Source organism: Periplaneta americana, unplaced genomic scaffold (genome assembly GCF_040183065.1).
Source record: "Periplaneta americana isolate PAMFEO1 unplaced genomic scaffold, P.americana_PAMFEO1_priV1 scaffold_21, whole genome shotgun sequence".
NCBI classification, from domain to species: domain Eukaryota; kingdom Metazoa; phylum Arthropoda; class Insecta; order Blattodea; family Blattidae; genus Periplaneta; species Periplaneta americana.
In genome coordinates, this window is record NW_027185502.1 from 3,815,639 (window position 1) to 3,838,191 (window position 22,553).

The following is a 22,553-nucleotide window of genomic DNA, read 5'->3' on the forward strand; positions in this document are numbered from 1 at the left end:
AGAAGATTCAACAGACATAAATAATATTTCTTTAGATACTTGTAATACAACGCAGAGTCCTAATCAAATTCAGTGTGATTATTGTGAAAAATGCTTCTTAAATTCAAGAGGAATAGCCATACATATTAGTAAATCTCACGCAGATATTCATCAAGAACGTCTCATTTGTAAACAACTCCAATATTCAACCATCGTGTGGAAGAACAATTCCAATAATTTCACTAATAATTCTGAAAACTGCTCTACTGCTAATACAAGTCCTTTATCATTCTACAAACAAAATCTTTCTACTTGGAAGGATAAATTTAGCGCAGAGTTATCCGACAATGTGTTTGATGATGTGACACAGCAATTCCTGATTTTCTTATCTGAAGCAATTGATTATCTGCCCGGACCCAAACATCCAACAAGGAAATATTACGAAGCCAGAAAACTAAAGAAAAATTTAAATAACCAGAGGACTTACAGCAGATACACTAACCCAGAAAGAGCCACAAAATGAGACCGACAAAAAAAAAAAAAAAAAAACATATTTCTCTATGAGAAAACACAATTCGACTACTTCAATCAACGGCGGAAAGCAATAAGAACAGTACTGAGTCAAAATAAAGCAACGTACAAATTAGATGTCAGCGAGGTGCAACAACATGACAGTTAAAATTTTTCTCAACAAAATAACAATTTTCGATCAGAATATCCATCCCATTACACCGAAGCAGAAATACTCGAATTAGATGAAACATTCCAGAAATCTATCACCAAGTCAGAAGTTGCGCTTTCAATATCTCGAATCATGATGGACACTGTTCCTGGCCCAGACCACGTCCTGATGAGAGTTCTGAAGGATGATACTGCTGCAGAAATCATCTCCTCCATAGCTACAACAATGCTCCAGACTGGTCACGTACCTCCATGCTTCCAGACCGCAATAAGTGTTCTCATTTATAAATCTGGTGACGAAAATGACTTTAAAAACTGGAGACCAATTAGGCCTACTATTTGTTCCATGTTACGTAGGGTAATTGAACGTGTCCTCGATAAATGCCTTCGAGAATACATAAAATTCAATCCTCATCAGAGGGGATTTACACATTCTCCAGGAACAATAGTTAATACATCCCTCCTCAGGTCCATTTTAATATCCGCAAAATCTAAAAAATGTGATGCTACTCTCGTTTTCCATGACATTAGTAAGGCATTCGATAATATCGGGCACTTGCACCTATCACACACATTAGATAGCTTGCTTATTCCAAGCTTGTTGAAAACGTTAATTTTGAATCTTCAACTAAATAATTCCACTAGAGTGGAAATCAATCATAAAAAACTAATCCCATAGATTTACGAAAAGGAGTTACGCAAGGATCGCCCCTTTCACCAGCATTATACAATCTATGTACTGATCACATCCTTAATGAATTGTCAGAAAACTCGATCACTGCCGAATAAGGTTTCAATCTTGTTTCAGGTTTAAAACCTATTACTGTACTTGGTTTTGCAGATGATACTGTTATCATAGCTAAAAACAAAAACTCTGCTTTAGAACTCAAAAGGATGGTTATTGATCGTTTCAAAGCTATTGGTTTAGATATAAATGTAAATAAATCTGTAGCTATTAATATTTCTCGCGGTAAACTGCATCCAAATCAATTAAACATTTCTGATGACACGACTATTACATGCTTAACTGCAAATGAGCATATACGCTACTTAGGTGTTTATTTTTCTGATGTTTGTATATTCGATTCTCAAACCGTTTTAAACGACCTGAAAACTAGATTAGATTTGCTAATTTCGTCGCCTTTATTACATCCTGATCAAAAGTTTTGTATATTAAATTCCTCAATTTGCCCATCATTAATCTACACATTTCAGACAAGGCCTTTGATAACAATACCCAATACTTTTTTAGATAACGCTGATAAAATAATTAAAAGCACTCTTAAAGAAATTTTGCAACTACCAGCTGACACACCCGATTCTATGACATATACACATCGTAAATATAAAGGACTTGGTCTTTTTAGGGTACACTCGGAATCCACGCTACAACACATTAACGGCTTAAGGGTATTACACAGAACTAATGATCCTTACATTACTTCCACCAGGGACTTTATTGAGGAGAGTAAAACATGTTTAAAGAGCCTTAAATTAACTCCTGCTAATTCTTTTTTAAATAATCGTGAAAATTTTGTGGACTCTCGAAAAGTTAGAGATGCTTTAAGAGACAAAGAATTTGAAAATTGGTGTACATTGCAACAAAAGGGTAAAGGGGTGATTCTTAACAAAGATTTCCCCCCAGCAAACAGCTGGATAAGAAATCACAAAGGTCTAATCCTCTCGGAATGGATAGACAGCCTTAAAATGGTAGGCTATGTCGCTCCGGTCCGAGCTTTACCGGGTAGAAGTCGGGATGGTACCTACTGTAGGCGCTGTCTCAGCAAGATTGAAACTCTTCCCCATATCTTGGCTTCTGCCCCTATAGTGAGGCCCTTCGCAACATCTGTCACCATGCTGTCCGTTCTATACTGGCCGAGGCACTGAAGGAAGTAGGGTTCACAGTCCATCAAGAGGTGCAGGGACTAGCCACACAAGGAAGTGTTCGGCGAATTGATATCATTGCCATTAAGAACTCGGCATACATTCTCGATCCCACCATCAGATTTGAGACACATGCAGATCAACCGCATGAGGTGGACAGTGAAAAGAAACATCTATGAACCAACAATCCCATTCTATAAAGATAAATATAGCCTGTCCCACATTGATGTGTTGGTCTGATGGTGGGAGCACGAGGTACCACACCCTCCTTCTTTGCCAACGAATGTAAAAACCTGGGGCTACCGGTCGAGGTGGGTTCCTCCAAGTGGTGACCGGGGGGTGCAATGGTGGCTCTCGTGCTCTTCTTTTCGGCCATTTTTCGTCCTATCACCAACCACTCCTCTTCGTTCTCTCTTCTTTTTCATCACTATTTCTCTCTGCCGGCCGCCATTGCATGCGGAACGCCCACCACATCATCACAGCCATTTTCACCTCTCCATCACGTCCGCCACCATGACGGGATTTGTTAACAATGCCTGATGAGGCTTTATTCTTCTTCCCCTTCTAGTTCTTATATCTATTATTAGGTTAAGTTTCTTAGGTTTATAACTCCCGTCTCACCAGCGGGGATCTTTCCTATCTCCGTGGTCCTGTCCCACAGTTTCGAGCGCGACTTCCAACTTGTGTGGCCCGACAGGGCGCCCAGCAACGAAGCAATAGTGGACCCTTCATACTGCCCCTATATGCAAGTCTAGGTGTGGAGCCTGGACCAGTAGTCATGTACACTCACGTAGAACCCCAATGGGGGCCCGGAGCGACTTAAACGTCCCGGTGACCGACTCTGCTCGCCGGGGCGGATATATCGCTCTGACGTGTTACCGCTGACATATGGGTGTCGCAGTGTAATCAACCACAAGTCCCCTGAAGCTGCGTGCGGTCTCGGATTGCTCCGGCTTTGGGAGGGTCGGTCGGAGTTAGCCGCAGTAGTCTGGCACTTGTAATCAGTGTAGAGTGGGGAGCCACGGGCGGTTATTCCCGTGGTAGGGGCATAAAACTGCGACACGCCTCTGGTGTAAGACTTGCCATTAGGTATGTAATGACCAGTTTGAAGGGTAACTTGCGTGAAGTGGGTTGCTTGGGATCGGGCTGTGGGGGGGTCCCCACTGCCGGCACAGACCGCGAAGAATTCTTAGGTGTCTTTTTCTTTCGCCCCCCCCCCCCGGTGGCAGGCTGACGCCGACAGTTCCGTAGGGGGGGGGGCAGTTCAAAATGGCCTCTTCGCGCTCCTCTTCCCCTCCAGAAAAACAGCAACAAAAGAAAATGAAAATAGTAAAGGACAGCACAACTGAAGTTATTAAGACGAACACTGCAATGGAATTTGACCCTGAGAAGGTAATAATTAAAGTGCCGCCTCCAAAGTTTATTAGTATCACGTTGGATGGACGGAAAAAACAATGAAAAACATTAGTCCATTTTACGTGAGACGCGCGATCGACGGACTCGTAGGCAAGGTCAGAAATGCAACTCGACTCCGGAATGGCAGTCTCCTTGTTGAGACTGCATCTGCAAAACAGAGTGAAACACTGTTGAGAGCGAAGTTGCTGGGATCATACCCAATCAGAGTAGAGCGACACTCCTCGCTGAACACCACGCGAGGAGTTGTGCATACGGATTCTCTAGATGGTATGTCCGACAAAGAGATCCAATTAGAGCTGGCGGAACAGTCCGTGTCCATGGCTTACCATTTACTGCGTAAGCGTGACGGACGGACTGAACCCCTGAGCACAGTCTTTCTGACCTTTGAAACGTCTCTCTTGCCAGAATATATCTTTGTTGGGTACGAGCGTGTCCCTGTGCGTGCGTATGTGCCGAATCCAATGCGGTGCTTTAGGTGCCAACTGTTCGGACATACGCAAAAACGTTGCACAAACAACATCATATGTGCAAAGTGCGGCGGTGCTGACCATGGGGAATTCCCATGTGCCGGCACCGAGCACTGTGTGAATTGTTCTGGGGACCACGCTTCTAATTCCAAAAATTGCCCGACGCATTTGGTAGAGAAGAATATCCAAGAGCTCCGAGTCCGAGAAAATATTACTTTTTTCGAGGCGCGTAAGCGTATTCTAGACCAACAAAGAAAGGCGACAGAAAAATCTTATTCCTCAGCATTGCTGAAGGCAACAGAGAGAATTGATGCATCCATGCAGACGCCACCTCTCGCAAGTATGCCTGGGAAGCGAATTGAGACCGCGACCCAGACATACGTTGACTCTGCGATACAGACTGCTGAGTCAGACGACTCGTGTGGGTTGGATATCAGGCCTTACGTACCTAGAAAGATCGCTGCCGTGACAGCAGAGAAAGATTCTAGGCCTGGTAGAACACCGGAACGTCGCGCTCCTAGTTAGGGTGGCGGATCGAGATCACGCTCTCGATCACGTCCTCGATCAAGATCACGATCAGTAGTGCGACGATCTGCAAGTGAGTCGCCACAGTCCAAGATTAAGCAGTCGCAGACAAAGGCATCAATCCATAGAAAAGAAAAAAAGAGAAGATCGCCTGTGAAGCCACCATCATGATTTAGCTCCTCGCAATGACAGATATTGTACAGTGGAATGTGAACGGTGTACGCAGCAGATATACAGAACTACAACAATTGATCTATCATGAGAACCCTGCTATTTTATGTCTTCAGGAGACACACCTCCGACCCGAACATTCCCTGAATATTTCAGGATACATTATTTACCGGTACGATCATCTTGCCGGTATTTGGGCCAATGGAGGTTGTGCCATCCTACTCCGTCAAAGTATCTTTTCCTCCATCATCAATATTAACACTCCTCATCAATGTATAGCAGCTAGAATATCTTTATCTAGCATCCAGTTCTCTATAGTTTGTGTCTATATGCCCCCTGATATACCTTACACAGTTAATGACGTGGAACACATTCTATCGCAGATACCTGCTCCATATTTGTTAGTCGGAGATTTTAATGCATCTCACCACTCTTGGGGCTCTAATTCTGATGATGACAGAGGAAATAAAATAGCAGAGGTATGTACCCGCCTTAATCTGATTACCCTAAATTCCGGGGAAGCAACACATCTATCCTTGGCTTACGGTACTTTCTCCATGATAGACATCTCCATTTGTAGCCCAGTTTTGTCCACGCATTTCGAATGGTCAGTTATTCATGACCTTCATGGTAGTGACCACTACCCATCCGAATGCGTATGTCCGCTTTACGTCCTGCGGAAACTCGCTCTTAAAACTGGGTTATTAAAAAGGCGGACTGGGTCGGATTTTCGGAGTCCATATCATTCGATGATATTGGATATGAAAGTGTGGACTCCGTCGTAGAAAACTTTTCAAATGTGGTAATTACGTCTGCGGAATTATCTATCCCCCAGTCGTCCTCCAGGCCAAAACGCTTCCCTGTCCCTTGGTGGACGGACGCCTGTAGAGATGCAATCCGAGACCGCAAACGTGCTTTACGCCAATTTGAGCGCCATCCGACCCAAGAAAACTTTGTCCAGTTTAAACGTCTTCGAGCCATAGCTCGTCGCACTGTGTGCGATGCTAAGAAGACGTCCTGGACAAATTACGTCAATTCATTGAAAAAGAACGTCCCAGCTAACATCGTGTGGGACAAAGTCCGTCGGATAATGGGGAAACGTAGTTCTGTAATTCCGGGTCTTCTGAACAACGGCGTACTGACCACCAGTCACATAGAAATTGCAGAGATATTCTGCTCACTCATTTGCACAGATAAGCAGCTCAAACAATTATGACCCGGAATTTAAAAAAATTAAGGATACTGTGGAGAAACTAACTCTGAACTTTACATCTAATAACATTGAACAATACAATGCACCGTTCACATCCGAGAAGCTGGAGGCGGCACTGGACGCATCCCCTGACACCTCCCCTGGTCCTGATAACATCCATAACCGTATGCTTCGCCATCTTCTGCCAGCTGGAAAATCCTTTCTTCTGGCAATGTACAACAAGATCTGGACTGAGGATGTATTTCCATCTGCTTGGCATTCCGCCATTGTAATCCCAGTTCAGAAACCAGGAAAGGATCCTTCTTTACCTGGCAGTTATAGGCCAATTTGTCTTACCAGCTGCGTATGCAAGGTTATGGAAAAGATGATAAGCAAACGCCTGATGTGGGTACTCGAATCGGAAAACCGATTGTCTAATATCCAATGTGGTTTTCGTAAGCACAGATCAGCCGCAGACCATCTTGTTCGGCTAGAGACCGCCATTAGAGATGCTTTCCTCAAGAAGGATCATCTTGTGGCGGTCTTCTTTGATCTAGAAAAGGCTTACGATACCACATGGCGGTATGGCATTCTACAAACTCTGCATGATTGGGGACTTCGTGGCAGTCTACCAACATTTATTGCGAAGTTCATGGCAGAGCGGTATTTCCGAGTTCGAGTAGGCACCACACTTTCTAACGAACATCTCCAAGAAAATGGCGTTCCGCAGGGGTCTGTATTAAGTGTTCTTCTTTTCTGCATTGCGATCAATGGAATTGCCCACTGTGTGGGTGGCCGAGTATCTTCCCTCTTGTACGTTGATGACTTCAGTCTATTTTACAGCTCTCGATATCTTCCATCCATCGGTCGACAGTTGCAACTGGTCATCAACGTACTATCAGAGTGGGCTGTTCGCAATGGTTTTAAATTCTCCACTCAGAAGACGCAGTGTGTCCACTTTTACAACCAACGTGGACTACATCCACATCCTGAACTGCGTCTTAATGGAGTGGAGTTGCAGTATACAGACACTGCGAAATTTTTGGGCCTTATCTTTGATTATAAATTAACGTGGGAGGCGCATATACGTGATTTAAGAAGGCGTTGCCAGAAATCCTTAAACATTTTACGCCTTTTGTCAGGGGTTCGCTGGGGTGCAGACCGTACAGTGCTTTTACGTCTTTACCGAGCTCTTATACGATCAAAGCTGGATTATGGCTGTTTTATTTATGGCTCAGCAAATAAATCTAAATTACGTCTTTTAGATACTATCCATCACCATGGGATACGACTCACTACAGGGGCCTTCCGAACTAGTCGGATAGCGAGTCTTTATTGTGAAGCAGGAGAACCATCACTGTATCGGCGACGTAATGTGTTGTTGTGCTCATATGCTGTTAAGCTCCGCTCACAGCCTGAGCACAATTCTTACGACTCTTTCCATCATTCGTCTCTTTACGGCCGATACAGTGAAAATCCACGGAGACTTCGTCCAGCAGGTGTGCGCTTTCGTGAACTGCTCTCTGAGCTGGATATACAGTTTCCCTGGAAAAGGATGAGACGATTGAATATTCCTAAGTCTCAGATGTAAGACACTGCGCATGATCAGAGACCAGAGCACCGATACACAAGATAACGAATATTGAGTTACTTAAATTCAGGCTATTTGGTTTGTTACTAGCATCGTTCCGAAATTCAATTAAAAAACTGCAAAGAATATGATAATATTACGTAAATAAAAGATAAATATATACATAAATCGTGTAGTTAAATCGACAATGGACCTTCATGACTAGATCGACACTCCGCACAGAAAGGAAAGCTTTCATGTCGTTTCCATAGCTCAGACGGTAAGACTTCTGCGTGTTGTGTAGAAGAGTGCGAGTTCGATTCTTAGTCTACACAACAATTTTTTTTTGTCTAAATAACGTTGAAATAGCTAAGTCACGTTGAAATATAGTTTTACAAAGTCCTGAGATTAAGTGTTAATGATCGCAAACAATACAAAATTACAAGTTATAATATTATAAACGTTAATCTAATGAATGCATTTATACACACACATATATACAATGTAAATGCATATATATTAAAAACTAACAATTAAAATGAAATTAAAAAAATATATAATAATAGACAAACTTTTACAAAGGCTTAGAGTCCTTAGGCTATGTCATTTGTTGAGTAATTATTACAATAATTTATTAATAGCTTTCCCATATGTGTAAGAAATGCACTCGCAAAAAACAATTTTTGTTAAAAGTATGGCTTTGGATTATTTCATTCTCACCCCTGCAGTTAATTTTAACTATTTTATCTACGTGTTTGCATTCAATTTTATTCATGTTATGATTGAATGTATAAGCACTGTTGCAGTTATTGACTAATTACATATATTAATAATAATTATTAAATACATCTGTTAAGTAACCAATTGCAGTATCTTTTGCAAAATCTTGAATGTTTAAGTTGTCAATAATATTTCTGTACTATATACTATAATACGTTAAAAGAATTTGCAATAGATTTGGGATCCTCTACTTTATAATCATTGGTTTTAATGAAAAAATATTTTCTTTCTTAGGATATCTACAAGTTTAAATTTAATAATATTACGAATAGGTTTAATTGCATTATCTGAATTTTGTACTTTTCTACTCAAATATATTCTATTTCCCTCTTTCATAATTTTTGATAAATTACACTGTACTTCTTGCAGTATTTAAGAACATGAAGATCATTACATTGCAACTCATTACATATAGATTCTTCTTTTTAATACATGAGATTTTGAAGTCCCTGCGTTATCTACATGTTTTAACTTTTGAATTTTTTCACAACATTGAGTGGAGAACATCCACTGAAGTGATTATGAAATTAAGTGAAAAATTCAATATATTTACTCTTAATATCAGTAGTACCAGTATCATATATGTTTTTCCAAGATTCATTTTGTAGACATAAATGTAAATAATCACTAGATACAGCAATTACGATCCTTTCTTAGTTTTTAAATTAATATTTTGAAATTGTTCAGTGACATTGGAAACACATAGGATTTATTTATCATGGTCAGACAAGCCATTGATTATAGGTTCTGTCGAATAGGAAGTCAGTCTAATTCTGTGTACAAAACGTTTATCAATGGCTGTGTTACTTCAGCTTGTATGCTATGGGAAAATGACCCTACGAATAAGGTTTCCAGTTTCAAGGAGTGAATTTAATTTACTTTTACGGAAAAGTTCCGAGAGATAATCTATGTTTATGTCACTACAGATCACAAATTCCATATGAGATTTCTAAAGTCTTTTCTTTACAAATTCAATGTTGGCTATAAATATTAATAAATAATGTAAGAAATATGAATGATTGTAGTTATAAGTCTGATTTACATTATAAAAAGCAAGAAGTTACATTCCTCGGCAAGATTCGAACTTTCGATGTTTGGTTTTGTCGTCCAACGCACAACCACGGACCTATTCAATGCTTATGTTAATAACATACAATTTAGCTGTAGCAATGTGGTGTCATAACTTGGGGTTTGTTTATTTAATGTAATTAGATTTAATTTTATTAGTTTCGCAACAATTGGACTTCCTGTTATATCCTGTTATTTAGATATTTAATTTAGGGTTGATTTATTAACTCTTACTATGCAAGATGCCTCTTATTTCAATAATTCTATATCATGTTAAATAGTCATTGTCTACACTAAAGTATTATCGTCATCTCTCATTTCTCATCGTAATGGCGAACCGACGTGACATGAGACAGCGAGTTATAGCTCTAGTTGAGGCTGGATATGGGGCTAGATCTGCTGGCCGTTTGGTCGGTGTTCCTGGAAGTACAGCCGCGAGATGGGTTCATCGTTACCAAAATTTTGGGGAGGTCGAAAATCGCCCTATTCCTGGGCGTCCGCGGATTTCTTCATTGGAAGAGGATGCTCTTTTATTCGAGACAGTTCGACAGGACCCCTTTCTGACTGCTAACGAAATAAGAGCAGCATCTAACTTTCCCGGATCTTCACGGACTGTGATCACCAGGTTGAGGAACTGCGGTATTAGGAGCCGGAGGGCTGCGCAAATGGAAATATTGGGGGAAGCACAAGCTGTCGACCGTCTTGCCTTCGCTACCAATCGAGTGGATTTCGATTGGAGAAATGTAATTTTCTCCGACGAAACAACCATCTCGAGTGATTACGAAGGTCCTGTCCGTGTCTATCATGAGGATGGTCTCCGACATGATCAGCGTGAAAGATCGGGGCGCTTTAGCATATCGTGTTGGGGGTGGATGTCTTACGATGGACCTGGCGTTATAGAACGCATCGATGGCCGGTTTAATGCGGAAACTTACGAGCACATTCTGGAAAATATATTCCTTCCCTCCGCCCGAGAACGTTTTCCCGAAGGAACATTGCTGTTCCAGCAGGATAACCATCCCGTGCACTATGCTGCAAGCATTCAAAGATGGTTTCAAAGCAGACCCGAGATCGAAATCATTAATTGGTCTCCGAAGTCACCTGATTTGAATGTCATCGAAAATTTATGGGCGGAATTGAAAAAGAGAAGGATAGCCACCTATGCCCACTGACGCCCTCGAAATCGAGACGAATTGTGGGATCAAGTTGTTGACACCTGGGAAGATCTCGCCGGGGATCAGAACTTATTCCACAATCTTGTGACATCCATGCCGGATCGACTTAGAGCTGTAATAGAAGCTGATGGCATGTGGACAAGATTTTAAGTTAACAGGTCTCTTTTTGTTTCTTATGATTTTTGTTTGAGGAAGAATACTTTTAACTTCCAAGTAAGATTTATTTTTTTTGACGAGGTTCAGCCCACTTGTAAGACCCAGAAATTGGGCATAAATTATTCCATATTTTTCGACAAATTAGACAGTCGAGGAACTCTGAACAAATTAATTACACCTCAATAAAAAAAAAGTTTTACCTGGGATCGAACACGAGACATTTCGGTTATACAATGGAACCGGCACGCTACTATATGAGCTACTGAGACAAGACAGTGATAGCAGCAGTCCAGAATGTAGATCCCTTAGCAGGCATTTGCCATTCGGTACAGTGAAGCAATGATATTTTGTGACTCGAGCTATGTTGTGAAATCCTGGCCTTAAATGGCAGTCTTCTTCGTGATCCTTATTCTGGTCCTTGTCCTTGTTGTGGTCCTTGTAACAATTCTTGTACTATCTGTCATGTTATATATCCCTACGTCGATATCGAGTGAACCGCGCTGTAGAACTTTAACTTCCGACGACCAAGAATCGTCTCATTCTTTTTCAGGGTAACTGTACATCTACTATCAGTTCGCACAATGGAGTATACCACCACTCCACCGTGAATTATGCGACGTCCCATGTTTGATGTAAGTCTGAGCCGCTGTTTTAAGAATTTTACACCAGCTTTTGTTTATAGACTACGTTTTAGTGAACTTTTATCCCGATATCCAAATTATTCATTAGTTTTTACTGACGGATCCCGGATAAATGATTGTGTTGGTTGTTTCTTCGTTACAAATGGAGAGATATTTAAATACAGACTAAGCCAATATACTAGTGTTTTTACTGCTGAACTCTATGCTTTTTACAGAGTTTTATTGTTTTTAATTAGGCAACCTCGGGGCAGATTCCTTATCTGTTCCGACTCTTTAAGTGCCATCCAGTCCTTGCAGTCTTTTAATTGTGATGATCCGCTTGTCTTAAGAACTCAGCAGCTGTTCCATACTCTCCTTTGCTCTGATTATGAGATTGGAGTAATGTGGATTCCTGGTCATGTAGGGATTCCAGGAAATGAGGCCGCGGATGCTGCAGCCAGGGCTGGCGCACTGAATGGCTCTCTGGTATATTGGCGCGAGAGGTGGCAGGACATTCGAAACTACTTGAAATATAAAATTTGGTGGCAATGGGAAGGAGAATGGTCTGCACAAGAGGGAAAGAAATTACGAAATATAAAGAATACTGTTAGAGTTTGGGATTCGTCTACAAGAGCGTCGCGACACGAGGAGGTTTTACTCACCCGGTTGAGGATTGGCCATTGTCATCTGACACACGGCCATCTCCTACGTGGCGAACCTCAGCCGGAGTGCGATATGTGCCATGTTCCACCTACGGTGGAACACTTTTTATTGCGTTGCAGGAAATATGACCATGCACGTAGGCAATATGGAATTCGGCCGACATTACGTGACGCTCTTGGAAATGATTTTAATTGTACAAATGCAGTTCTGAGATTTTTATCAAATACAGGTTTGGATAAGGTGATTTAGTTTTTTATTGATCCGTTTTACTTATCCTCCGCACCCTTTACATCCGGAGGTTACATTTGTTGTTTTATATTTGATTTTACATTGTTGACATTTCGGACTTTATACATCCGAATATTTTATAAAATTTTATGGTTTTAAAATTTAATTCACAAGTTATCTCTGGTGGCCTTAGTTTTATTGTTTTATTTGTTCGTTTTGAATACCACCTAGTGTGGTAAAATTGCTCACTTTTATGATTCTGTAGAAATCACCTTATGTATACTGCATTTGTGTGCCTTGTTTTATCGTGACAACGCTTTTTAGTTCTTTTAGCACTCTGATTATTATATTATTTATGTATTTGTAATATTAAGAATTTTAGATAAGGGCACAAATAGCCATAGTAGCTGACGCGCCCTTCTTAAACCCTACTACTACTACTACTACTACTACTACTACTACCTGGGGCTAACACACAGCATTGTGAAGGAAATAGCCATTAGTGCCCTCAGAGGATCAGTTCAGATATTGAGAAATCATTTGTATGGGAGTGATAATGGAAATTTCAAGTTATCTTAACCGATGGCTGTTGATTGGTTTAGATATCAATGCCAATCAATCAGTACTATTATTTTTCTCGCGGTATATGGCATTCAAATCATTCTAACCTATCTGATGATATTTTTTCCCCCCTTTCTTAACTGTAAATGAACACAAACGCTACTCAGGTGTAAATTTTTCTGACATTTTGCATATTCGATTCCCTAACCGTTTCAAATGTATATATGTATTATATGTAATACACTTTGTCAAATCTGGCAACCTTTTCATAAGAGGTAAAAGGTAAAGGTAAAGGTATCCCCGTAACATGCCATGAAGGCACTTGGGGGGCATGAAGGTAGAGCCCCATGCTTTCCATGACCTCGGCACTAGAATGAGGTGGTGTGGTTGGCACCACGCTCTGACCGCCTTTTACCCCCAGGAAAGACCCGGTACTCAATTTTATAGGAGGCTGAGTGAACCTCGGGGCCGTTCTGAAAGTTGGCAACGAGAAAAAATCCTGTCACCACCTGGGATCGACCCCCGAACCTTCCAGTCCGTAGCCAGCTGCTCTACCAACTGAGCTACCCGGCCGCCTCCTTTTCATAAGAGAAGCTAAATTTATTATTATTATGTAACTCCTAGATATTGTGAACTGATTGCTCTTTGTAAGGGAAGTCAGTTAAGCTTGATGTTTATATTAACTGGTTTAGTGACATTTGTGAATATTTGATACTTAGTTTTGTCTGCATTTACTTGCATTAGGTTAGTAGAGCACCAATATTCCAATTTAGTCATAGCTGTGTTAATTTGGGTTTCCAATGACTTGAGTTTATTCTTTGGTTTTGAAACCCAGATGACGAGGTCATCAGCAAATAATGCAAACTTTACTTCTTTGCCAAAGGTTTGGGAAGATCATTGATAAATTATTAAATAATGTTGTACTCAATACTGTTCCTTAAAGTACACCCATAGTTTGTTTGTATTTTGAAAACTATGACTGATATTTAACTGTGCTGAATCGCTGTGTGATAAAGTCTTGTAACTAACAGAGCATATTACCTCAGATTCCTATTTTGTGCAATTTTTCTACAAGCTTAGGCTACTCCTCCATATGCTGTCATAAGCAGATTTAAGATCAACGAAAACAAATGTGGTATGTTCTTTTTTTTTATTCATGGCTTCTTTAATACTCTGACTGAAATAAACAACTTGTTCGTTAGGTGAGTGCAGTGGTGATATTCGGCCGGCTCGCACCAGTATTGACGAACCGGTTGTTAAAATATTTCAAGGTAATAATTGCAATTATCATGGACATATAGTGTATAATGTTTAATATACATGAGAGAACTAACTGTTAAACTTTTTTAATATCACCACTGGGTGAGTTGTATTATATAAAGCCAGATTGCTGCTTTGAAAACAAGTTGTTGGAATCAAGGAATCAATTTGAGAAAAATTCGTTCCGGCACCTGGAATCGAACCCGGAACCCCTCAGCTGTGCGCGCTGAGCTCTCTTTCCATCTGAGCCACACCATCACACGATCCATGGTGCTGGCTGAACTCTTCTCATTGCATTATCAATAGCCTACTACCTGCAATTAAAACATTCATGCCATGTATGCAGGAGCGCATATTTAAATGACTTCATGGTCATTTTCAACAACAGTTCATGAGTTACTATTAACATTGATTTATTTTAGTAGGTTATTTTACGACGCTTTATCAACAGCTTAGGTCATTTAGCATCTGAATGAGATGAAGGTAATAATGCCGCTGAAATGAGTCCGGGATCCAGCACCGAAAGTTACCCAGCATTTGCTCATCTTGGGTTGAGGGAAAACTCCGGAAAAAACCTCAACCAGGTAAGTTGCCCCGACCGGAAATCGAACCCAGGCCACCTGGTTTCGCGGCCAGATGCGCTGACCGTTACTCCACAGGTGTCGACGTTAACATTGATATATACATATATATATATATATATATATATATATATATATATATATATATATTCTTATATGAGGTCTCGCCATCCTCATTGAATAATCAATGACTATAAGCAGCCATACTGTAAATATCTATTAATTTGAGAAAAATTCGTTCCAGCACCTGGAATCGATTCATTGATTATTCAATGAGGATGGCGAGACCTCATATAAGAATATATATGTACCGGTATATGAGCCTCAAAAGCCTCTTAAGAACTCAGTCACCAACAGATATTCCCCTCAGAATTTGTCATTTGAGCTCAGCACGTGGAACAGCCAGGCGCTACATGCCCAGCAGAGTAGGCGAACTGTCTGGTCTTGCCTAGGCTCTCTGCCCTGATCATGGAACCTGTATGTAGTTTCGAAACGTTAGAAATGTTAGCTCCAGGACATAGTGCAATATCCAAATGTCATTCACCATGAAAACCTAAAAAACACATATAATTTAGGGTTATATAGAAGGTCTAACTCCAAACTTGTTAGCAGAATTTTTGTAATGTGACATTGTTTATGCATTGCCAAGAAGAGACAAATGATAGTTTGGGGAAATTGCATTAATGCAATCTAAAGCATAAGTGAATTCAGAACTGTGTTTTGTACATGTCGAAATGGAAATTAAATAAAACTTGATTTAATGTAACATAGTAGCAGCAGCAGTATCTATTGCCCAGACACTTGGAAGTTCTCCATTCACCTTCTAGCTTTGCAGTATAATTTAGAGTCCGAATCCAAAACATCTGATGCCAAAGCTGGACATTTTCGTAAATGACAAAGAGTCTTCTAGGTTACACAGGATGCATTTTGGTAAACAAAAAATTTCAATTTTAAACAGGGTGTTGCTAAATAGTCATGACCAGTTAGCATCCAAAATTTTGCTACTGAATCATGTCGAGAAGAACCAGATACCTTATATATTCTTTTTCAGTAAGTAATACTGACCAAGATTTATTATTACTGTTTTCTTAAAATTTCTTCAGAATTTTCATTTGAAATTTAATTTTAATGTAACATAACATGACTTAAAATACAGATTAGCCCAAAAAAAGTATACACTGTTTGTTTATAAATAACTTTAGAACAAATTCAGACAAAATTCTCATTTTCGGGGAAATTGTAGCTTAATGGATAGGTCGAAGAGGTGCTGTCGAGTACCCAGCACAGTCCCCAGACCTAACACCAATTTCTACATATGGGGGACCCTAAGGATGTTGTTTATCGGGAAACGCCAGCTACACTGGATGTGCTACGAGAACAAATAAAAATTTAACGTCATGTGCAGCTATGACACTGGACACATTACGGAACTTAGTTCGTGGAGCAGTTCAGCGGCATCAATAGTGTTTGGATGCTGATAGTGTCCACTTTGAACAATTTCATGAAAAACGAGAATTTTTTCTCTTTTTTTTTCACTGTTTTAGGACCCCATCTTCTTTCATTAGAGCAGAACTAAGTAGAGATCTAATTAACAACTTATCCAACTAAATATAACAACTATAAATAAACTGAACACTACAACTACACTTATTTCACTATTTTTAGGTCTATGTAAATGTTTCTGTGTAAATGAAACACTCAGCAAACGAATATAAACCCACAACACAAAACTAAACACTCAACTAACGATTATAAATGCACAAAACAAACCAAACAAAGCTGCAGGCCGAGTTTGATAACCAGTCTAGTATTGTAATATGAAGTTACGACATGTGTATCGTACAAAGTTTCATCCGCTTTGATAAAAAAAATAATGTAAAATCGAATATTGTCTAAATGTAAAATTTTTATTGCCAGCTATATACATTTGCTTTGTAGGTGATCGATTCATATAGAGGGCCTTGTACGAGAGACATTTGAAGCTATATACATTTGCTTTGTAGGTTATTGATTCATATAGAGGGCCATGTACAAGAAACATTTGAAGAATGTTATTATTGTCGGTATTGTCACCATGACTATTTATAAATATAAGTGTCAATGGTATTGCATTAACAGCTGTACTGATTTATTAATTCCAACAAAATCGCGACAGAGGTATGAAGAGGAATATAAGAAGTTTGAAGAGTGGTGTAAAACAAAAAGTAGAGAATATTTCTGAAAAGTTTATGCTGGAATATTTTTCAATGAAAAGTGAAAAGAAGAAATCAAGTTCTCTGTGGATTCATTATTCTATGCTGCGGTGTATGGTATCACTGAAGAAAAACGTGGACATCAATCAGTAAGTAGACACAATAATTGTTAGCTTTTTAAAGCAAAAAAGTGAATTGTGAAAATGTTACCATTAATGTGTATAACAAATAAAAAGCTTACAAGGACAAGGATCCTGCTGATCCAAAGTTGCACTCGGGCATGGGTTCGATTCCAGCTTGTGTTCATTGCTGGTAATTTTTTCCGAGGTTTTCTCCAACCATAAGACATATGCGAATGTCAGGTAATCTATAGCGAACCCTCAGCCTCATCTTGCCAAATACCATCATGCTATTGCCAATACAATCGATGCCAAATATCCTAGTAGTTAATACAGGGTCGTTAAATAACCAACTAAAAGAATTGCAGAGAGCAATCAGTGTAGTATAATGAAGCATTAATGGTTGAAGTGTTGTCAAAACTTTTTAGTGGTGGTGGTAGCAGTATGTGTAAGAAAAGTAAATAGTTGGTGTACTATGGTTGATGTTTAAGGAAGTACGAAGTTAATACAGTGCTAATAGTACCTCCCTCATGCCATTAACTCTGCTACAGAAAAGAATAATACAATTATGCCTTAATAAACTCTTGATTACCCTTCAGAACTGTTGTATTCAAGATTTAAAATATTTGACTTTCATCCAATTTATAACAATGTATTATTAAATTTCGTACATAAAAACCGAAATATATTTAATTTATATTCACATAAATCAGTGATGTCAATTGGTGCCCACAGGAGCAAGCGCGTGCTTTAGAGCTCAGGAAAGCCTGAGCAGTTTACAGCGGAAAGGAAAGAGACAGACGAAAGAAGTAGTATATGCTGCTTGGTCGAGCTATGTTTGGGGATGGCCAGCACTGATTCAATAGATAAAGGGAAGAGAACTTATTAAAACTGTATCCATGTTAATTTTTAGATTTGTCTGGAAGTATAAGTGCATTATAAGAATGTAAGTTTTAATTTTAATGTTCATTTTTCACAAGTATAATTTTTTTGTTCAAAAGAAATACTGTATTTTCTCAACTTTCTTTATAGAAAAGTGAAATTTTCAGATATAAGCCTATTTACTTAGTAGCCTTACAGAATGTATTCGTTAATTTAATATTCCGTAAATGCATATTACTGAAGATAGTGTATTGAAAGTTTTGAAAATATTCGCATGGAAATGAATTAACAAAGCAACTACTGTTACATCATAAGCAAAAGATACGTCCCCATGTGTTGTAAAAATGTCAGCTCTATAGCTTGAGCACATTTCGAGAAAATAATTGAAGGGCTTAGTGGAAGAAGGGGCTATCCCTCAAAAGTATGTTTTTGAGATATTTAGCATTTTGTTAGATTCTCTGTAACTTAAGGAAAATAATAAGAATCACAAAGTCTTTTGGGTAATGTGTTAGATAGGTATTGCACTAACTTTCTGCAAATGTAGAGCATAATATCTTGATTATTATTATTATTGTAGGAAAATTTCACTTAACTTATGATGTACTATTTTTTACAACAAAGAAAGAAACAAACTTTGAAGGACATTAATCAAAAGATACTTAAATAAGATTCATTTGTTTGTTTGTTGAGTCAACTGTCTGAAGACAGGTCTGAACCTCATTAGTGATACCAACAAGGTACCACTTATGAGGCAACTAGATCAGGGGTAATGGGTTATGATCATTGTTCTCTACTTCACATCCATTATCTGATTTCAAATGTAAATAAAAGTTGTGATGAATTGGAGGTATGAACTTTAATATGGAAGATATGTCAGGACGCTAAGCAGCTTTGATGGGCGTTCCATTGGGGTTCTTTGGTTCCATAACTGTGTCTGCTATACAGGATGTTAAAAATATCCAATATTTTAGGAGGTGCTAGTATGCATCAAAAGAAGTAAATAATGTCTAATAAATATAGGTCCTACAACACATAGCCTACTTTCAGAGATCTGAACACTTCTTCATAGGAGGTGCTTAATCTGACATCCATTCATGGCAATGCATTCCTCTGCCCTATGGCGTAAGGAATCACGCACTCTTGAAATTGACCTGGTTCCTTCATGTGTCCCCATAACCAAAAGTCCAGGGGATTTAGGTTTGGGGAACGAGCAGGCCAAAGTGTGGGGCTTCCCCGACCATTGCAGTGGTCCTGAAATGTCAATGTCAGGTGTTCACACACATTGCGGAGAAAATGTGCTGGTGCACCATCGTGTATGAACCACGTCTGTGTACCCATAACCAAAAGTCTAGGGGATTTAGGTTTGGGGAACGAGCAGGCCAAGGTATGGGGCTTCCCCAATCATTGCAGTGGTCCTGAAATGTCAACGTCAGGTGTTCACGCACATTGCGGAGAAAATGTGCTGGTGCGCCATCATATATGAACCACATCTGTGTACCCATAACCAAAAGTCTAGGGGATTTAGGTTTGGGAAACGAGTAGGCCAAGATGTGGGGCTTCCCCGACCATTGCAGTGGCCCTGAAATGTCAACGTCAGGTGTTCACGCACACTGCGGAGGAAATGTGCTGGTGCGCCATCATGTGTGAACCACATCTGTGTCCCCATAACCAAAAGTCTAGGCGATATAGGTTTGGGGAACGAGCAGGCCAAGGTGTGGGGCTTCCCCGACCATTGCAGTGGTCCTGAAATGTCAACGTCAGGTGTTCACGCACATTGCAGAGAAAATGTGTTGGTGCGCCATCGTGTATGAACCACATCTGTAGTCCTGCTGACATGACACATTCTCCAGCAAGGCTGGCAATAAGTTAATAAGAAAGTCCTAAAAGTCTCTGTGGTAGCACGTATGGCCCTATTAATCTTTCACCAAGAGCGCCTGCCCATACGTTGATTGTAAATCGGTGCTGATGCCTCATTTCTTCAACTGCATGGGGATTTTCATCAGCCCACACATGCTGATTACAAAAATGCACAACAGCATCTCTGCTGAACCCTGCTCATATTCGCAACCAGACTTTTGTTTTCAGTATTCCTTGTGACATATCATTATTCCGTGCCAAAGGTGTCAACTATGGTATGATTTTCTGGTAGTCTGCTGTATTGTAGGGCAGAGAAATGCATTGCCATGAATGGACGTCACATTGAGCACCTATTATGAACAAGTGTTCAGATCTCAGAAAGTATGTGTTGTAGGACCCATGTTTAGACATTATTTTCTTATTATGATGCATATTATCACCTTCTAAAATATTAGACACTTTTTAACACCCTGTATTTGGTGGCTTTTCTTTCCCTGTTGTATGTTAGTGAACACTTTAGCAGACATTACTTTGTCTGTGCGTGTAATATATTCTTGTCCATTGTTTCGCGCCTTCTTTTTGCTGTTGTCTTTCCATTTTATGGATTTCTTTTCCTCTTTTTGCTATTATTTGTCTTATTTTCACTATTTCGTCACTTACAAAAACATAAGTACGGTCAACATCCGCCATGCTGCTTGGAAACTTATTGTATCAAAGCAGTTCTCCCATTGGTCAGTTAGGTAAACAGCTTGCCACTCAGAACCAAGGTTTCAAAGAACTGTGGGATACCTCCTTATTCCATTCAGAATTCTGATACAACTTACAAAGCCCTTTCATATGTTCATATTTATTTTAAAAAGGGGGTTTCCCTTACTTAAATAGCACATTAAACTAACAGTAGATGGACTCAGCTTTCATTATATGTGTTTAGTTCATTTTTTACCAAAATGTGGGATAGCCCCTTATTCCACTAACCCCTTCAATTTAATATTCTGATGATAGGAAGTTGCTCACCAATTTCACCTTAAAAGCATAATGTGATAAGAGTTTTGTTATGGAATATTAGTTATACACTTAAAACATATACAGCACCTAGGTAACTTTGCTTTGTACTGTATTTTTTTTTTTTTTTATTAGTTGATTGATTATATTTATAGGGCTAAAGGTATCATCAATATCAATTACAACTTGTCATGTCATACTCAATCTCTCTTTTTGGGATATCACTTTCTTTATGAATGATGTGTTTCATTCATTTAGTACAGTATAGTTCTATTACTATGGAATTTATGTGAATATTCCTTCTTATCTCTTTATTATGTTATTAACATTTAAAACACAACTGCAATATTAAGAAATTGGTATTAGTACTTTTGTTTTACAGACAATATAGATAATATCAAACAGAAAGAAGCCATATAAAAATAACGACATAAAATTTCATGTTCCGTTTGAAGTTTATGCACCACTGTTTTCTTAATCCTACAGGCTGCTTATTCATATACACAACCCTTCCTCTTTCCAACTTAGCGCTTGCTGCCCGCGCACGAGGTCAAGGTCGGAAAAATGCGCTTGCTTTGACGTCACTGACATAAATATAAAACCAAAAGATCAGAAAACATATATTATGCTTAACAGAACCTAAATGTATCATAGCTGTAGCATATAATCACAGTAGCAACTTCGGTCCAACGCTTTATAACATGATAACTTAATAGCTAAATTCCCAAATATACAATTTACTAATGCTCTTTATTTAAAAAAATCAATTAAAAATTCCTGTTTAGAGAGAAAATTTAAAGTTAAATTATTGTGATATTTTTTTTCTTCTTTTTTCTTTTTCTTTTTTTACTTTTTACTCTGTTATTTAATGAAATATCTTAACATTATGTGGAATGCCCTCTGAGCATGAGTATGAAACTTACTCTTTCTGGGGATGCTAGAATGTTTTTATATAAAAAGCAATATGTATCTTTGTTCTACGAGGGCTATTCATAAAGTAACTTCCGTTTATTTTTTACAAACCTGTGAATGACGTTACAGAATTGGGTTACAATACGTTTGAAATTGTACACTCTAATTTATTTTTCCACAGTTTCCAGTCATTGAGACACTTGTCATAGTGTTTGACGAGTTTTGAATCTCCGCAATCGTAGAATTCGGCCAACCTACGACACTGGTTTTCAACTCTTTGTCATCGTCAAAGCACTTTGAACCAAGCCACGTCTTCATGTGCATGAAGAGATGGTAATCTCTAGGCGCCAAATCTGGGCTATAGGGAGGATGATCCAATACTTCCCAGTTGAACTCTTGCAGTTTGGTTGCAGTACGACACGCTGTATGCGGTCGGGCGTTGTCATGCAGGAAAATCACCCCAGAGCTCAACATGCCACGACGTTTGTTTTGAATGGCCCTTTTCAAGTTTGTTAGTGTGTTACAGTTACGCTCAGCATTAATTGTGGCATTCCTCTCCAAGAACTTCACTAGCAAAATTCTTTTCCTGTCCCAGAAGCATAAGTTTCCTCG

At 39.2% G+C, this 22,553-nt stretch overlaps 1 protein-coding gene across 20 annotated transcripts in view; it reads left to right on the forward strand.

The window, feature by feature from the left end:
- The window catches only part of LOC138693808 (CD2 antigen cytoplasmic tail-binding protein 2 homolog), a 107,127-nt gene that overhangs the window by 56,529 nt on the left and 28,045 nt on the right, over nt 1-22,553 (forward strand). The window contains exon 5 of one of the 20 annotated variants that reach the window (XR_011330474.1): nt 13,584-14,407. The exons of 17 other annotated variants lie outside the window; for them this stretch is intronic. The gene's annotated coding sequence lies outside the window, so the exon portion shown is untranslated. Of the gene's footprint in view, nt 1-13,557; nt 14,408-15,180; nt 17,319-22,553 lie in introns of those variants that run through there. 2 more of the 20 variants (XR_011330478.1, XR_011330487.1) reach the window with 2 other exon arrangements.